General features: G+C 41.3%; 1 pseudogene; it reads left to right on the top strand.

Annotated features, from left to right (window-relative positions):
- Positions 1–20696, top strand: part of LOC143874164 (uncharacterized) — a 51590-nt pseudogene that overhangs the window by 10349 nt on the left and 20545 nt on the right.

Raw genomic sequence — 20696 nt, 5'->3', positions numbered from 1 at the left:
CCAATCGTTTCCCCATCCCATCGGTCACCATTACTTTTTTCCCCCTTCTATCGAACATTACAACCAATCCTATTGACTTCCCTGCAAACTATACTAGTCTGGTTGTCCCTACTCATCATCATCACAGTCCACCAAAACCAGTCCCAACAGTCCCCCAAATCAGTTTCATAAGTCTACCTGATCAATTCTATAGTCCCAGTCCCATATTCTTTGATCCCACATCCCTTCGCTAGACCCCTAAAACTTAGCTTTTACCCCTCATCTTCACTGCTGTGACTAAATTCATCAGATTTGAGCCTGGCTTCCCTAATCCGTCCTACATCACAACCTGTAGCCAAAATAACCTATCTAATAACACAATACTACGTGCTTTTGTGCCCGTAACCATTTTGACATAAGAATTGTGAGTAAATTCTTCCAATGGAAAATAATGCAATGTCAGCCGATTTATCCTTGTATAAGTTCTGTAATGTTACTTAGCTAGGTTGTGGAAAACCATGTTATCATAGAACAAAGAAGCTCCTGATTCTTTACATAGGTTCTCATTAAGTTAAGAACCCATGGATGCACATAAATGAACTCAGTTGCTTTCTTACCCTTCTAAATTGTCAATGCATATCCTTTCAATTTGATGATGCTCTTAAATCAAATCTATGCAGTGAACAACACTTGGAATTCTAATAATTTCTCTTTCCATCAATGTCTTCCCTATACTAACATATTCAGAATGGTTATTTGTGATTGTTAACTTACTAACTTCTCCAAAAGCTTAAGCTGCTGGAGACAGCGTTATTTATCTTTTATACTTTAACACTCCCCCGCACGTGTGGCCCACTTGGCAAACACATGGCACATGTGGTCCCACTCTATGTCACAAATGTCGTTCTCGGGAATTTCTCAGCAAGGGAAAATCTCGGGATATATTAAAAAAAATTATTATTTTCGGGTTTATATCGGGAAAAAAAAGGTAAAAATAAAATTATTTAAAAAATACATAAAAAATATTAAATTGAAGAAAAATATAAATAAAAATATCGGGATAATATCACGATATTATCGGGAGAATTTATGAGAAAATCTTGGGATTAGTTCCGGATTTTGTCGTTTTGTCAAAATGTCGCGATAAAAACGCTATATTTTGAAAATATCAGAGGCCGACCATCGCATGTGGATTTTTCCTATCCTGGAGGTTTGAACTCGAGACCTTTGGCTCTGATACCAACAATCTTACCAACTTCTCCAAAAGCTTAAGCTGTTGGAGAAGTTGCTAAGTTAACATGGTATCAGAGCCCTAGGGACAATCGTCAACCTCCATCTTCTCCATCTCCACCCAAAGCCAAATCCATCTACCGCCCCTGCCTCCAACCCATCTTCTTCCTACTCCACCCAACGCCAAATCCTCCATCCAAAGCCAACTCCATCCATCGTACCCTTACGGCAAGCCCTTCTACCCACAGTACCCTCCTTCTATGCACTGTAACTCCAATCCCCCCAACCGTAACCTCCCCCCCCCGTAACTAGACCTGGCAAAAAGCGACCTGTGCCCGCGGGTCGACCCGGCCCGCCCGCAAATTTGCGGGCACAGGTCTACGATTAGTGACCCGTCAAAAACTAACCCGCGAGTGACCCAACCTGCAAAAACACGGGCCGGGTCGGGTCAACCCGCGGGCACTCGCATTTTTACAGTATTATTTAATTTTTTTAGAATGTTATCATCACTGCTGTTTTTTATGAGGGAACTCCTCACTTTATAAAAAGTGCGGTATGGCCTGCACCATAGGATTATCCAAACCATCCATTAGATGGGCCATAGCCTAAATAGGTTATGCCCCAAAATTATTTCCATTGGTTGATTCTAACCCTCCGATCTATAGAGGATTAGGATCAACCCTCTAACATTCAGATTGGAGGGCTAGGATCATCCTATGGAAATGATTTTTGGAGCATAACCTATTTAGGCTATGGCCCATCTAATGGACGGTTTGGATCATCCTATGGTGTGGGCCATACCATACTTTTAATAAAGTGAGAGTGCGCTCGTATGAAAACAGTAGTGTTGATAACATTTTCATCTGTTTTTTATTTTATAGTAATTTGCTACCAAGCTTCTCCAATGTCAATTTCTCGGCAAGTGTCAATGGTGGTGCAAAGATGCACAGATGGGCAAATGGTGATAGCAAAAGTAAAAAAGTAATCATTACACGGAAAAAAGTAAAATAGCTAAAGTATAAAGTTTTAAATGAAAAATTACCTAGAAATAGTTATAAAATTGTAAAATTACAAAAAAATACGAATAAAATATATAAGGTTATGACAATTACTGTAATAAACACAGACGGCAAACTCAGAATAATTATTACAATCCAACAAACTATATAAGGTTATGACAATTACTGAAAAAAACACACGTAAACTCAGAATAATTATTACAATCCCAAATTCAGGTTACCCGCAGGTTTACCCGTACCCGCCCGGGTGGGGTACGGGTACATGAAATGGCTACCCGCAGGATCGCGGGTATTTTTTACCCGTACCCGTTGGGTCCGTACCCGCACGGGTCGTACCCGTACCCGCGCGGGTTACCCGTTTGCCAGGTCTACCCGTAACTCCACCCTCCCCTCATGTGTGGCCCCTCTTTCTTTTGAGTTGGCCTATTGCATGTGGATTTCGCTATCAAGGAGGTTTGAACCCAGGCATTTGCCCCGTAACTCCCCGCACGTGTGGCCCATTGGCAAACACATGGCACATGTGGTCCCACTTTGGGCCGACCATCGCATGTGGATTTTTGCTATCTGGGAGGTTTGAACTCAAGAGTTTTGGATCTGGTACCATGTTAACTTACCAACTTCTCCAAAAGCTTAAGCTTTTGGAGAAGTTGGTAAGTTAACAGTGATAACCTCTGCTACTTTTTCTTCCCCATCCTTTATTTATAGATTCATCAACTGATTTTATAAATCATGTTCCTACTGGACTATTTACAAGAAAATTGATTAAACTTCTAATCTTGTCGTCGATCAACCAATTAAGCATAATAGTGCACTCATGTCCCCATCTCATGCATTTAAGGGGCTTAAAGTTGACCCCAAATGCTGTAACCGTCTCATACATAGGCACAAAATATGGACTAATTGAAAGAAAGGGCATTTTCATAAATAAATATCCCTATCTTTCTGCAAACACCAGTATGTTCCTCCTTCCACCTAGACATTAGAGTTGTCTGTCAAGCTTTGGTGGAGCCAAACTGATTAATTGGACCCCTCATCCTAGGTGGTTGGGAGGCAATGCCGCCAATGGGAGTCCCACTACCCGCTTCTTTACTTGGAGAAACAACTCTTAAAGTATCATGGTTTTAAATTTCCATTGAAATCGATGTGAAACGACCAGAACGTTTCCATTTACATTTCAGTGTGTGTTACATAATTATATTTATGTGAATTGCATATGAAATGTGGTGTATGTAATCACATTTGAAATGTAGTATGTTCTGTGTGAAACAACCAGTTACTCCAAAAGCTTAAGTTGTTGAAGAAAGGCGTTATTTAATCTTTTATACTTTAACACCCCACCCCCCCCCCCACCCCCCCCCCCCCACCCCCCACATGTGGCCCCTCTTTTGGGTTTTTTGGCCTACACGTGGCACATGTGGCCCCCCTTTTGGGTTTGGCCATTACACGTGGATTTTTGCTATGAGGAGGTTTGAACTCAGGACCTTTTGCTCTGATACATGTGAAACATCCAGTTACTCCAAAAGCTTAAGCTGTTGGAGAAAGGCATTATTTAATCTTTTATACTTTAACATTCTGAATTATCAGACATGCATCTCAGCAGGTGTATGTTGTTTTTAAACCATTATAGAGGGCTATCTTGCTTATGTGATGGTTTCTAACTATGTATTTGTGCCTATTCTAGCATTTCCTGAAGTTTCATCTTAAAATTCTATCATTTGCATATTTTCCATGCATTTCCTTGATTTTACTGGATTTTCACTGAAATTTCTAACAGAAACCGAAACGTGTCCGTTTCCACTGCGACCAATACTGAAATGGAAACGGAAACTGAAATCCAAATTTATAACATTGGAAAGTAGATATGTTCCTATATCACCTTCCAATAAACATGTTAGAATGGAAAATGGATTAGAGAAGAGAGGAAGAAGAAGACGAGTGGGGGAGAAGATGGTGAGATTCTCCACTAAGGAGCTGTCCCATGTAATGATGTATATATAGAGCCCAAAATAGGGCAACATAGCACAAAGACTACAATACCCCTCACTTATACACGTAATGACCCAAATGCCCTTACACTCTTCAACACTCCCTCTCAAGTTGGAGTGTATATACTATGGAACTCTAGCTTGCTACAAAGAAAACTACAACCAACAACTAAATAAGACCATACAACAAAAAAAGGTACAATAAGCTCATAAACACAGCCAGCTTGGTATAACACTCCCCCTCAAGCTGGTGTGGTGAATATATAATAAAATACTTAACAAAAAAAAGAAGAAGGATAGCAACGGCCACAGTGAATAGAATGGCATGCTCAATGGCCACCAAAGTAACAGCTCCCCCCAAATTAGTACGATGGCGAGAGCGATCACAACAGGGCCTCCCCCTGAATCAAAGCACGACGAACAAATCTGCATGCCAACGAGCAATGGAGGCGCCTCGGTAGGAAACCACAACAATCCTCAAACAAAATAAGCATGCCAAAGGCTGGCACACGACCAACGACGAAGCACCATGAGTATATATCAGTTGAACAACACATCGCCATAAGAAGAACTACCTACCAACCAACCAACCAACGACGGTCAACCAACCAACAGGGCGATATAAAGATTAGCCCACGACAACAACCAACCAACGACGGCCACACAGCACGTCGCCTGGAAGAAACAACAACAAGGCTAAGAGCAACACCAACGACCGGGCATATAGCCCCAACAACGACGAGGCCAAAAGCAATGCCAACAACCGGGCATATAGCCTCAACAAAGTGGATTGCAACGCAAACCACTGCAACCACAACAAAGGAGTAAAACTACGCCTAGCAACTACACGCACTATGTAGAAGCAGCATCAACTACATGACTCGCAAAGCGAGTCCACCAACAACCAACCACAACAACCAACCCAACTAATGAACCAACCAAGAACCAACAAACACCAACAAAACACTAACCAATCACCAACAAGCCAACCAACTCAACCAACGATGATCACAAACCAACCACAACTAACCAACCAACCAACAACTAAACAACAACAACTATAATCTCAACCACGATCAATCCAACCGACAAACCAACCATAAAGGCACAAACACAACCAACCAACAATGAATCCACACAAACAACCAACCAAACAACCCTTGTCCATCAACAAACCAACAACCAAACAACCAACTAAAAGACTACCAACGAAGACAACACCAAAAAAAGATAACACCAACAACTACATATTAGCACAACTACATGATAACACTCCCCCTCAAGTTGAAGACCGAATGCTTTCAACTTGCAACAAGAAAAAGGACTTTAAAGGCACAACACCTCTCTTAGACATTTTATCAAACACTTGGTGTGCATCTTTGACATCAACACAAAAGACATAGAAAACTATGGAAAGAGCAAGGCAACAACAAAACAAGGATGCAACACACTCCATCAATGGAACTACATGAGGGCTACAACACTCCCCCTCAAGTTGAGGCTGAAGGCCTTCAACTTGCAACGAAAATACAACCTTCAACACACAATATCCCTCTTGGACATTTTAACAAACACTTGGCGTACACCTTTGAGATCAATACAAATGCCATAAGAAACAATGAATATAGAGGGATAGAACAAGAATTGGGATGGAGTAGAAGGGGGATGAGACTTCAAACATGAAAGAAAGAAAGAAAGAAATGATTTAAACCATAAAGAGAGGGTAAAGAAACTAGAAAGAACCCAACAAGGAGATTTAGGGATTGAGAACTAAAAAAGAGAGAGATTTATGGATTTGGGACAAAAGAAAGAACAAGAAAGGAGCTTATAAATGGAAAAGAAAAGAAAAGCATAGATAAAAGGGGAATTTTCCTATTTTTTTTGTTTGGGAAATGGATGGATCTACAAATGATATTTACAAGAGGGGTTTGGGATTAGAGGTTCACAAGGGGTTTGAAGGTTATGGAGTTAGGGTGCAGAGAGGGGAAACCCAAAAAAATGAGTTTGGGTTTTGGGTTTTACGACAAATGAGAGGAGATGAGAATGGTTTAGGGTTTGGCGTAAGACAAGACTAGACGAGGAAGAGATGACAGCGAGAGAGACGAGATAGATGAAGATGGAAACTTGAAACTCTTCTTCTTCTTTCTTCCCAAAGGATCTTGCTCTGATACCATGTTAGAATGGAAAATGGATAAGAGAAGAGAGGAAGAAGAAGAAGAGTGGGGGAGAAGATGGTGAGATTCTCCACTAATGAGCTCTCCCATGTAATGATGTATATATAGAGCCCAAAAGAGGGCAACATAGTATAAAGACTACAATACCCCTCACTTATACACGTAATGACCCAAATGCCCTTACACTCTTCAACAAAACACAAGTTCATTTCTTAGTAAAAATAAAAGAGAAAAAAAGAGAAGAAGAAAAAAAAGAAAAAATTAGAATAGGCGGAAATGGAGAATCCGAGTGGGTCATCATTCCCTAAACAAACTAGGAAGCGTCCCTTGGATGTGTTGGAAGTGGAAGAAGCCTTAAGTAAAATGCGTGCCATGGTATATAATAATATTACCAATACCACGAGAAAAGATTAAAATTTTTCTGAAGAGGCAATGGAAACTCTTTAAGGAGGCAGCCAACAACCGACCGGAGACTTTTCATAACCTAACCAGAACATATAATGTAAAAGAATCCCACTCGCCGATGCACAAGCATCCATTCTTCGTCAAGTCTCTGGAAGACGAAAAGAAAGAGAGACTTCTTCGTTGGGAAAAAGATAGGGCGTCAGGGGTTAAGAGGTCGTCGGAAGCTATGCTTAGGGATGTTCCTTCGTCGGTTTTAACCGAAATAACCGACCGAACCGAATTTTGTCAGTTATTTCGGTTCGGTTGTTTAGCTATTCGTTTCGGTTTCGGGTTTTGATTCACTAAAATTTCGGTTACATTTCTGTCAAAAATAAATTCGGTTTACTCGAAAACCAAATTGTGTCCAAGGCGGTGTGCCAATATTAGAACTAGTGTGGTAAAATTTAAGTTGGAAGAAAGTGGTAGGAAGACATGCATACCTACACGCGTTACGATGCGGAACAATAGCAAAATAATGCCCATTTACACGCTGCCAAATCGCGGCGATTCTTGCCACGTGTCAAATGCCAGCGCGTATTTATCCAAACCATAGACTTTTTCGAGGCACTGGCAGGAGAAGCTACTATATAAAGGGAAATAATATATACCCTCCTTCTTCCCCGGGCCAACACCTTGTAGTGCAGAGAGAGTAGTCGTAATTAAACGTAGGTTTTTGGTTTCGATTTTCTCTTTTGGAATTATCAACACCCAAATTTTGTTGTTACATGATATATTCACCCTCTTTTTTTTACTTGGGACCATAGTTACCGGAAACTCCTTGGGTGGGTGGGAAACCTGTTTCCCATAAAACATGTTTCTCCCAGTTGGGAAACTCCTTTCCCCTAAAATGAGGGAAACACGTTTCGGAAACGTTTCCAAAATATGATACAAAATTGGAGATATGTTTCTGAAACACATGGGAAACATAGGAAAAACTTATGTAAATAATGTTAAAACGCGTGATAAACGTATGCAACACTCGTAGAAAGTGCATATGAAATGTGTAGGAAAAATGTGTGGAACTTACGAAAATCATTTTGGAAAAAACACATCATTTCCTAAGAAATTTCTCGTACGATTGTCTATCGTTCCTCATTTCTCGTTTCCCTTGTATTTTTTTTTCATGCGTTTCCCGTTTCCGTTTCACGTTTCGTTTCCCGAATTCGTTTCCCACCCTGGTAACTATACTTGGGACAGCCCCAACTCACTCAATAAAGCATAATCACTGGGCAGGGGCTGTCCCGAGTAAAAAATATTAGGTGAATATATATCACTTTAATCGACTAAAGTCACTAAACCCTCGGGCCCTTGGCTGCTCTCTCATTTTTCTTTCGAGTTTCGATGGTCTTGAAGACTCTTTTGGGTTTAGGCCTTAGGGTTTTGAGCAGAGACAAAGAAGATCGCGTCAACGACTCACCGGCCACCGCGATTCTCGGCTTAGCTAGATCTCGCCATCTCTAATCTCTCAACTCCGAGAAGGAATCAAGACTTGGTGACCCTCTTTGTGACTTTGTTCTTCCGAGTTCCGAGTCGAGGTTATTATTTTAGGGTTTGATTTTTTTTAATGGTTTATGTTTTTATTTTTTTTTTTTTTGACTGGTTGAGGGTTATTTGTGCTTTCCTTTTCTGTTATAATCGCACTAACCGAACAATCGAAATCATATTTCGGTTTCGGTTTAATTTGGGTATCAATACATTCGGTTACGGTTTCGGTTATTATTTTTATGTAACCGAAATATTTCGGTTCGGTTAATTTCGGCTACTTCGGTTCGGTTAAAACCGAATGAACAACCCTAGCTATGCTTAGTCGGAAAAAGGACGCCGGGGAAAAGATTCCGGATGTGGAGACTTTTGCATGCGAGGTTGAGCAGCTACTTTTGGAGCTAGGAAAATGCTCACACTAAAAGGTAAGTCTTGTGAAAAGTTTAAACTTTCTGGAAGGGAGTCAATCAATTACCTTGGTGCTTTTTCTGATGCCGGGAAGGAAGTGGAACGAATCAAAGTTTTTTGGTTTTTTGTGGTTTGGGGTATAATCATATAGAACTTACTCGATATATTGTAAAGGGGACCCCTGGTCCCTACTTCTTGTAAAGGAGACCCCTGGTCCCTAAGCTTATAGACGGTATGCTGTAACTCCCCCTGAGCAACAAACCCTGGTGGTTGCTCCATATACACCTCCTCCTACAAATCACCATGGAGGAACGCATTCTTGATATCAACCTGATATAGTGGCCAAGACTGATTCACGGCCAAAGAAATCAATACACGGATGGATGGAATCTTTGCCACTGGAGAGAATGTCTCAACATAATCAATCCCATAAGTCTGAGTAAAGCCCTTGGCAACAAGACGGGCTTTTAACCTCTCAACAGAGCCATCAGGTAGGTATTTGATGGTGAACACCCACTTACATCCGACTACCTGAGCACCTGGAGGAAGGGAAGCCAACTGCCATGTCTGGTTTTTGGCTAAAGCATTCATCTCAGCTTCCATAGCTGCTCGCCATCCCGAATCAAGCATAGCCTCTTGAGCAGAGCGGGGTATAGAAACCGATGACAAAGATGATATAAATGTGGTATACGAAGGAGATAACCGAGCATAACTTACCGCATCAGAAATAATGTGATGAGTGGTACGAGAACGAGTACGGTTCGCAATGGGGGCATCAAAAGATTCATCAACCTGAGTAGCATCATCAGAGGATGAGGGTAAAGGACCCACTTGCTGAGAAGAGATGGCAGGGCATAAAGGCTCAACTGAAGTAGTAAAACGCTTGCGAGTATATACCTGGAAGGGACGCTGAACCGGATCCGGTGGCAAACTGGGAACCGAAACCGGCAATGGCAACGGAGGAGGAGATACCGATAAAGAAGAGGAAGCAGGAAAGTAGGGAGTATCCTCAAAAAATGAGACATCAGCACTGATAAATTTGCGGCAAAGCTGAGGACTGTAGCATCGATAACCCTTCTGGGTTCGTGAATAACCCAGGAAAACACACTTGATTGCCCTTGGGGCCAATTTATCAAGTCCTGGGGTGAGATCCTGAACAAAGCAAACACACCCAAACACCTTGGGAGGTAACGGAAACGGATCCCCAGAAGGGTGTAACACCGAAAAAGGGGACCGATTGCTAAGAACTGAAGATGGTAGACGATTAGCCAGAAAGCAGGCCGTAAGCATAGCATCAGCCCAAAAAGATTTGGGAACATGCATCTGATACAGAATGGTGCGAGCTATATCTACAAGATACCGTATTTTTCGTCGGTAACACCATTCTGTTGTGAAGTGTGGGCACAATACGACTGATGAATAATTCCACGACTAGAAAGAAACTCCTAAAAACCGTGCCAATCAGAAAAATACTCATGGGCATTATCAGTACGTAAACATTTAAGGGAACATGAGTATTGATTTGTAATTTCAGCATAAAATAAACAAAATGTAGAAAACACCTCAGAACGATCCTTTATTATATAAAGCCAGGTCATCATGGAAAAATCATCAACAAAAATAACAAAGCACTTCCCACCAAACATAGAAGGAGTACGACATGGACCCCAAACATCAGAATGCACTAACTCAAAAGGACTACTGACACGACTAACAGAACGAGACAGGTAGGAAACACGATGGTGTTTTCCATACTGACATGACTCACAATGAAAATGACTAATAACACCAGAAACAACGGAAGAACACTGCAGACGCTCAGGAGAAGGATGACTGAGCCGACAGTGCCACATAAAGGAATCTGCTGAGGTACTAAACGCCGTGGGAGTGATAGCATCATCCAGGTAGTATAGGCCATCTGTCTCATGCCCCGAGCCAATCGTCTTCCCAGTCGTAAGGTTCTGAAAAACACAATAAAACGGAAAGAATGTTACTGAACAATTAAGGCGATTAGTATGCTGACTAACAGAAAGAAGATTGCAGAAAAATGTAGGAACACAGAGTACAGATGATAAGGATAAGTGGGATGTGGCTGTAACAGTCCCAGTGCCTAAAATAGGACATCGAGTCCCATTGGCCAAGGTGACCATCTTAGTAGGAGCACAAGAAGTAAAGGAACTAAGAAGTGTATTGTTACTGGTCATATGATGAGAGGCACCAGAATCAATAAGCCAGGAAGCGGAGTGGCTAAGGGAGCAAGATGGGTTGCTACCTTCTGTGGCAAGTTGAGCAGCCGGTTGTTTTCCTTTCTCCTGTAGGCGCAAAAGTGACTCATACTCAGTCCGAGAGACGAGCATGGTGTCTGAGGGAGCAGGAGTAGGTGCAACAGGTGTCTCAGAAGCGAAGTGGGTGGCTCGAGCGGGACGTAGCTCTGGATGGAGATCGTAACAGAAATCAATAGTGTGACCCTCCATGTCACAATGACTGCAATAACGTGAGCCACGACCCCCATAAGTACGGCCTCCCCCTGAATCTCGGCCAAAGCCACGGCCTTGTCCGCGACGATTGCGACCACGACCCCTAGCACGAGTGCCCCGAAAGGAACTAGACTGGGCAGCAAAGGCGGACTGGTCACCAGCAACAAAGATAGCCGGATCAAGACGTAGAGCGCGTTGAACGCGAGAAAAGATCTCATCCAAAGATGGGAGCGTGCCTAACCCAAGGATCTGCTGCCGAAGAGGAACAAACTCAGGCCCTAAGCCATCAAAAAACCGAGTAGTACGGAGCTCATTCTTCTGTTGAGCCAAAACCTTAAGGTCGGCGGATGGGGGATGATAAATATCAATCTGCTCATAAAGACCAACAAAATCCGAATAGTACTCAGCAACAGTCTTATCTCCACGCGAGATACGAAAGAAGTCACTGTAAACATCAGTGATCCGCGTGAGATTGTTGCTGCTGGAATAGAGTGTCTCAACACGCAACCAGACTGCCCGTGATGTATCCAGAAATAGCATGTGGCTCGCAATCTTTGGTTCCATACTTTGACAGAGAAGAGACTGAAGCTGGGCATCCTTCTGACTCCACTTATCATACCCAACATCTTTAGGATCCGGAGGATCCGTCATGATGAAACGTAACTTGCCCTGACCTAGCAAATAGAGGTGAACAGAACGACTCCAGACAGGGTAATTAGCACCATTCAATTTAATGGATGTCATAGAGGTCACCGACACCGGAAATGAACCGGAGGAAGAAGCTGATGGCAAGGCCATAATAAACACCAAAACTCAAATGGGATGTGGGTGAAGCAGACCAGACAAGACACACCACAACAATCACAGACAAGCACAGAAAATGGCAGCCAAATATAGGCAAGCAAATCACCACGAAACATAAACAATCAGAAGGAAAAATCACAAACATCCGCCGGAAGGACCCCGAAAAAACAAGCAGGAAGCCTCATACTTGTGGACTTACAACGAAACATAGAGACAAAGCTTAAGTCATCAAGTAGGAAGTAAAGAAAAATGTAACAAAGCGGAGCCGCGACCAAAAAAGGTGAGAAACGTAACGAGAAGATTTAGGGCATGAACACCCGACGGCTAAAAGAGAAGAACACTATCCTTATAGGTCAAAGAAGATGGGGAAAGATGTTACAAAAGAAGAAGGGAGAATGCGCAGGGGGGGGCAAACAGGGAAGAGTAGGGTTTTTCAGGGGGGCGCGCAGGGCAAACAAGGAAAGTTGGGTTTCCAGGGGGGCGCAGGGGGGGCAACCAGTGAAGATGGAGGAAGAAAGAAAAAAGAAGAAGAAGAAGAAGAAGAAGAAGTTAGGGCATGGGCATGGGCATGGGCTTCAATGGAAGAAGAAGTTAGGGCATGGGCATGAGCTTCAATGGAGGAAGACAAGAGGCCTTCAATGGAGGTCCCTAGGGCATCGAGAAACCCTAGGGCTCTGATACCATGTTAACAGAGAGATTTGAGAATGAATATTGTGTGTTAGCCTCCTTGACCTAACACACACACACACACACATATATATATATATATATATATATATATTTATTATGAAATGAATATGAAAAGACTATAATGCCCTTAGGCTACATAAGCTTATTCTAACAGTATCCTATTGGTATCTCAATGCATATAAGTAGATTAGATTGATGTATGCATTGTTATTTGATTATCTCATGTTTCTTTAAGACTTATAGTTGCTTAATCCCAAGATTTATTAGTTTGTTAAATGAATACCATATTTATTTTATTGTAATTTATGATTATTAATCAGTAATTTTATATGTACGTATTAGTATGGGCCCGTTTCTAGATTTGTAGGGGTTTTCGTGTTGGACACCTCGCATCTATTTTATCTAAATGATATTCCTCTTGCAGGTTTTCTGGCAGTGTATCAGCCATGAGAATGGTGGGCCATGTTCTAGGCTTAGGAGATAGGCATTTGGATAATATTCTGATGGATTTCTGCACCAGTGATGTCATCCATATAGATTACAACATATGCTTTGATAAAGGGAAGAGACTAAAGATTCCTGAGATTGTCCCCTTCCGCCTTACGCAGACAATTGAAATAGCTTTAGGATTGACTTGTATTGAAGGTACCTTCAGAGCAAACTGTGAGGCAGTTGTTAATGTTCTTCGAAAGAACAAGGACATCCTCTTGATGTTGTTGGAGGTATTTGTTTGGGACCCACTAGTAGAGTGGACCCATGACTATGGCCAGGATGAGGCAAAAATTGGTGGTCAAGAAAGAAAAGGGATGGAGTTGGCAGTTAGCTTGAGCTTGTTTGCCTCTCGAGTGCAAGAAATCCGTGTTCCTTTACAGGTATCGTTCTTCAAGACCTTAGCTTATGCTGTTCATTTGATTCTTGAGGAAGGTATGAAGCCTTCCTAGCAAGAAAATAGCTATCAAGTTAGCAACTACCTGTAGACACCCCATTTTGACCGTGCCCTAAACCCTCCCATGTTTGATCAAAACCCCATCAAATGAATGAATTAGGATCCCAAATTTCACCCTAAGCTAGGGTAGGATCCCATCTAGCTCCCTGTAAAATTTCGTCAAAATCCGAGTGCGTTTGCCTAGCGAACGAACCAAAGAGGTGTCCGTAGTGTAAACCAGAAAGGGGGTTGAATTTATCCGGTTAGGGGGGCGAATTTATCCTTGAAAGGACGTGTATGGCCGAATAAGACATGATTCGGGCGTGCGCCCATCACTTTTTCGAGTAAAACCGTGCGCTCATCAGGTGGTAGTGCCAATATCACTTCGAAAAATTCTTATAAAAAAGGATTTAAGTTCATTTTTTACAAAAAAAAAAAAAGAGATCTCATTTTCTTGTTTTAACAGAGAGAGAGAAAAGAAAGGAATTTTCGTCGGCTCTTCATCTTCTCCGACGATACTCACCGGAATCCGGCAAATCAAATCCTTGTTTTTACCTTGTTAAAGTCATCTTCTTCATTCCTGTACCTTGAACACCAAGATTATCTTCACTAGAACCTTGATTTTCCTCATTTGAAGCTTACAAAATTCTAGATCTGAGCATTTTCAAGTTTTTCTCAGGTCAATCCGCCAGAGCTCCGATCGTGATCTTTCCTTGCCGTTATCATTTACCTCCTCTTCCATCTCTCCCTCATCAAAGATCAAGATCCACACCTTAGAGCCTCAAATCTACTTCATTTTTTTTAAGGTCAAACCCTAACTCCAGCAAAACTCCATTAATTCCGACGAGAACTTACCGGATTCCGGTCAGCTTTCGTCAAATTTGACCAAGTTTCTTTTCAGCAACATAACCTTTAAAGTCGAATTCATCTTCTGGCTGCCATTGAAGTTAGCTCCATGACCCAAAAATCTGCAGAGAGTGGGAGCTGAACTAGTAGTTAGAGATTTGACAAACAAAAGAGCAAGAGAGATTCCTTGATTAGAAATTAAAGGGAGAGATCCAAGAAATTGAAAGTAAAGAAAGCTAGAGAGAGAGAGAGGGATTTTTGATCTCCTTCACCGGAGATCCGACCATCATCCGCCACCTACCTTCACCTCTTCACCATTAGATCCATCTCTTTCAATAGATCTTTGAGATCATCTCCCAAACCCATTTTCTCCGGTCATCCTCTCCGGTGAGCTCATCGGAGCTCCGTCCGGCATCTTCTTCTCCGGCAACACTCTAGCTCCGGCCGGCATCAACTTCACAGTTGTTTTGCTCCTCTACCAGCGTCAGATCTAAGCTCGATCTAACCCTTGCCAAGTTTCAAAAACCATAGATTCAACCTTTAAACCCTAAATCTATCCCTCTTCCTTCTCCGGCCAAGATCCGATCGGATTCCGGCAATTTTCCAGCCAGGTTCTTCTTTGATCAGAGTTGTGAAACCTTCAGATCTATAATTTTCCATCTTTGAAACCCCAGCAAAGGGGGATTTTCGTTTGGGTTGTTGGACCGAGCAGAGGAGAGAAGGAGAAAGAGAGAGAGAAAAGAGAGAATTCAGGTCAAACTCTAACCCTTTCATCATCTTCTCCGATTATCTTCTCCGGCGAGATCGCCGGAGCTCCGGCCAGTGTTCTTTCTTCTTGTTTGTGCTTACTCCTCATGTATTCACCTTGTTTTGTGCCATTTTAAAAAAAAAGCAAACCCTAGATCTACTTTTTTCCAAAGTCCTATATCAAGCTTAGATACTCTAGATCTAGACTCTAGCTGGTGTTTTTATTTCCGATCTATTGGATTCAGTGATTTCTCTGTCATTTTTTTTTATCTAACAAGAGGATTTAAACGGCTCAATAACCTTTGTAATCAATGGCCGAGCAATTGATTTGAGAAAAGTTCAGCTCGTGTTCTCTCTGCAGCTCCTGGAGAATGAGGCTTTCATGTTGTATTTTTCATTGTTTTACAAGATAAAGTGCTGAGAAAGACAAGAGGTAAGGTTTACAAGCTTCGGATCTCGGGTAATTCTTTTACTCTTTCCCTTCAATTCACTTTAAGTACTCTTATTTTTCATATATTTTTGCTTGCTTTGTTTTTTTATGACCTCAATTTCATGCTGTCCGGTTTTGATTTGAGAAAACAAGTGACAAATATGTGTTTGCTCAGGCTTATAATTTGTTTGATTGAATGCCTCTAGGTGTCAAATGTTTGTGTTCTATTGAGTTTTCTTGAGATATTCTAGATATATTGAGTGTGATTCTTGACGTCTGTTTACTCAAGCTTATAATCTGTTTGAGAAAGCTATTATGGAAATTCGATTCTTTGTTTGCATTATAAATAAAGACTCAATGATCATTTTGGAGCCTCCATGTCAGTAATGCTCAATAGACCTTTTGAATGTTTAGTAAAAAAGTATATATATACCAATATTTTCCTGTCATAGTGTCATTCTTTTGTGGTTTAAATTATCTATGAAGGTACTTTTACGTGAGAGTTTAACATAAGGATATGATTCATATCTTTGGAAATTGTTTAGCAATGTGAATAAAGATTAGTTTTAAAAATAGGATGCCCATGGGATCTTGGATTCGTAAAGCTTGGGCGATGAAGACGATAGCCCAAGCCCATCGTAAAGGGGAGAATTACGAAGTCTCAGTAATACCCTCTCCCTTCTCTTTCTTTCTATAGAGACTTCTTAGCCCTTTTCTTGTAGGGCGATGAAGGTAATAGCCCAAGCCCATCCTAGGAGACTTGCCTAGTCTCGTTAGCAATTTTCTCTATTCTATCTCTGTGTCTAAGAGACTTACCCAGTCTCATTCTCTTGCTAAACCTCCTCTTTGTGCGTCGTTTAGTTTTGGGAGAACACCTTACTCGGCTTGGCAACATACCCCTACCCTTATGGGTATTGGGTTGCACATTTGTTGCACCCTAGGGCTAGGTAGCTGTCCGGCCCGGCTGGGTGTTTTTCCTTTGCCAAATATGCACAGGGTCTCTTTTTTCCTTATTACTTGTGAGTTTTATTTTGGTTTGATAGTCCACTAGCATAGGAATCCGTTCTTAGTCTAGAGAGTCAGTCCTCTTATTCAAGAATCAAATTCTATCATCATAGGGGTTAGGATTTTATCCAACCTTTCATCAGATCATGTTCTTCTATCCGCTCTTGCAAGGTATAGGATGCTGTCCAACCCTTGCAGAGTTGTGTTTCTGTCTTTTTCCCCCGCAAAGCATAGGATGCTGTCCAACCTTTGCGGGATATCGGGAGTCTGTCCTCCCCTTATGATGATAGGATTCAGTCATCTCGTGTCAAAAATATCAAAAACATCTGAAAATCCAAAAATCTCAAAAATCTTGAGTCATTTAGGAGTAGTTAGGAAAATCTGTTTCCGAACTACGTTGGCTTGATCCCTTTCAACAGGGTACGTAGTGCAGCTTGGGATCCAAATCCCAGGTCCAGCCAAACCTTTAAAAATAAACATTTCACATCTTTCAAAATTACAAAAATATTCAAACCTTTTTCAAAAAGATCTTCCTCTAGAGTTATGAGTCTGTCCTAGATATTTAGGGTGTTTTAGAGTTAGGAGTCTGTCCTGATTTGTTGATATGGTGTGTCCAGTCGTGTGAGTGTCCCTAGAGTTAGGAGGCCTCAAGTTGATCGGTTAGACATCTAGTCGAACCGATGGCTAGACTAGAAAGCATATAGTCAGCCCATGGTTTTCTTTAGGATGCACAGCCTAGTTACACATAGGATGTAGGGCCCACCTGCATTAGCTTAAGGCTAATCAACTTGCATTAGTTAAGGCATATAGAGTCTTAAAAATTACAATTCACCTGAACTTAAGCTATCGTGTAAAAAGCTTTAAAAATCAGTCGAGTCTAGTGGATCGAGTCTAGGATGGCGGTTCTAGATGGTTAGACATCGTAGTTAGAATAGGGCATCGAACTACGTTGACTCCGATTCTTCCCGAGGCCGGGATACGTAGAGCAGCTGGGATGGACGGCCATCTTGGTCCGAGTCAGGTCGTATTAGAGTTAGGACTCATTTTTGTCCAGTCATGTATAGAATTGAATTGTGTTGTGTACTTTGCTGTGTTCTCTTACTTTCATGTACAGATCCTATACCTTTAGCTGTAGCATGCATGTGTTTGCACACCAGAACTCAGACACTAATTAGGTATGATACTCATAACCTAGTTATTTCTTAGGCGACACTTCTTTCATTTCTTTTATGTGTGCTTATTATTCATCTCTGAGATATGCATGATTAGATAGACGTCTTCTCGGAGATATTCGTTCCCATTTCCTATGACTTTCGCTCAAAACTCTTCAAAATCAATAACAAATGGCATAAGAGACCAGGTGCTTGCACTTGGGCGGATGAGGTGCTCTTCAGACCTTCCGAATTCGTAACCAGGCACGGACCCTCTTTTATATCTCTGGTTATCCGTTGCAACAGAGCATAGTATGGGATCCTTGGCCCACTTCCTTGGATGGCGACTCTTCTTTGTTTAAGGTACGCCTCGAATCTGGGCTAGTCCCCGAATCGAGAGGTATCTCCCTTTGTATCGCCACTCATGCTGTGAGAGGCATTTCTTCTTTCGAGAGTTCCGTGGTAGAGCTCTCCATTCACGTGGATGATCCATAGAGACTGTTAGCGCGTGGGGCACGTCCCACCGCCGCCTCTCTCGGATCGGGGTCCACAGGCTGGCGACTCTGCTGGGGATACTCTTTCGAGACATTGCCTAACTCTGTTAAAATGCCATTTGTTACTAACTTTGAAGAATTTTGAGCTAAAATCATTATAAATGGGAATTTAATCGCTTAGAATCCAGGGGCACCAGATAGGTGTTTAAAACAAGGGATTCACACATTGCACAGCATACATCATTTTGTTCTTTATTTTCTTTTATTGATTTTCTTATTATTGGCTCCACGGGATAGATATAATGCGTGCCTCATGGGATATCACTATCCAGATGGCGCTGTTGTATCTATTTCCAAGCTATGCGCCAGTGCTGCAGTCGTAAACACTCGGTGTACTTGTGTTTACAGCAGCCGGTGAGCAATGAAGCATACTGTATATAACACTCGGTGTACTTGTGTTGTATACTTAAAGTATGGATCATATGCATAGTACCTGATATATTGAGTCCGGAGCTCTACTTTCATTTTACATATATTATGTATATGGATATATTTGTTGATTTAGTAAAACCCAATTAGGATCTGCATGTGCTTATATATATATTGCATTCATATAAGGACGAACATGTGTTGCTTACACATGTTGGAGCCTAGATTTAGGAGCCATGTCCTATCCATAGATTATTGTAGTTCACCTTATGTGGCTACAGACGCAGTCCTAGTACACTCACATGTCTGTCTTGAGTCAAGCTTCTTGACTCTGCGAAATTATATTTAGGGCTGGTGCCCCTGGTTAGGATATATATGTATATATTGATTATTAGATTAGGGCTTACTCCTTTGTAATGTTTCCTATCTAATCCAATCAGTCATTTTCTTTGAGATTTAGATTTGGTCAGTGACTTCTATTTGTCATCGTTATGACCATGGTCTTTGTTCTGATCTTTCGATCATAGATCTGGTTCATACCTTGTATCATTGATCCTATATGTGCATTATTAGATTAGGGTTTACCTCTTAGTTAGGTTCTCCTTCGTAATCTAATCAATCATTTCTATTTTATCCATTCTGTGGATTATCATTAGATTATTGGTTCTTTATCCATAATCTATTCCTTGATCTATTGGTCTTAAAATTGATCCGTATTTTTCATTGTTAGATTAGGGTTTACCTCTTAGTTAGGTTTTCATTCCTAATCTAATCAATTATCCTTATCTATTCATTCTTTTAGATTATGATCAGATCGATGGCTTCTAATCATCATTCTTATGGTCACGATCTATCCTTAGATCTTTTGGTTGCAAATTCAACCCATCTCTAAATGTCGTCATTCATGATCATTCCCTCACATCCCTCCGATGACCATATTCTGTTTTTCACTCATGAGCCTATCTTGCCACCATCATTTGAGTGCAAGTATCCTTGCTGGGAGTTCTATACTACAGAGATTATTCATATACCCTTGAGATGACTTGTGGGGTCCCTTTGTGTGGCCGTCATGCTGCCAATTTTTACCCAACACATTTTCAGTGTGATCGCCATCTTTTGTGATTGTTGATGAGTCATGTGTTTATCTTACCATAATCCTTCTTCCAATTGTTATGCTGTTGGTTCTTACCCAAGGGAGAGATGTGTTTGTATTATCTCTTGTTTCAACTTGTGTACAACATTCAACGAGATTGCCTCATACTAAAGTTAGTGTTTGTCATTTCCATGACAGGAGTCAGACCTAACTGACTTCACCCATTTGTTGAACCAGTTTCCTTTCATTTTACCCAGCCAGGTCAACAGAACCTATACCAGGATTGGACTCTCCAGTCATACGTCATAGAGGAAGGAGTACTACCCATAAACTTTCAGTGCCAGTGCATTACTGATGAAGAAATGTCCTGTTTTGTTAGGTTTGTCTTTCATTGAGTGTACACCAACTTTTCTCTCTCAAAGTTGGTAAGTCTCATTGTGTCGATAAAAAAAAAAAAAGTGTGTCGTGTCTGTCAGTCTTCCTCATTTACAGCCAGTGTTTTATTTTCTGTCAAGCAAATGTAAAGCCTATAGAGGCATTCCAAGAATCATTAATGTACTTGGAGTTTTCAATTCAATAAAGCATTTGCTTTTGTATCTTCAATGTCTTGTGATTCACTCTTAGATTTAATGTTTAAATGATTAAACACACCCTTCTCGGATGAGAATGCAGACGAAATTCCCCTCGAGATCTGAAACATGATCAAATGAGAGGGAGAGCGTCGACCATAGCCACTCAAAGAAGAAATCAAAGCTGTTGATAGTGGTATTGAAATCCGAAACTCGGGAAAGATGGATTGGCAAAACTTTATCTCCCAAGGAGAGCGAGGAATTGATAAACCTGTTTATAGGGGTTTGAGATAGTCTTGCTTGATCCTATAAGGA

This window comes from Tasmannia lanceolata, unplaced genomic scaffold (assembly GCF_043159265.1).
Source record: "Tasmannia lanceolata isolate RefF3 unplaced genomic scaffold, GAP_Taslan_0.1 ptg000001l, whole genome shotgun sequence".
NCBI classification, from domain to species: domain Eukaryota; kingdom Viridiplantae; phylum Streptophyta; class Magnoliopsida; order Canellales; family Winteraceae; genus Tasmannia; species Tasmannia lanceolata.
Note: the sequence above shows the minus strand (reverse complement) of the source record. Positions and strands in the feature narration are given on the sequence as shown.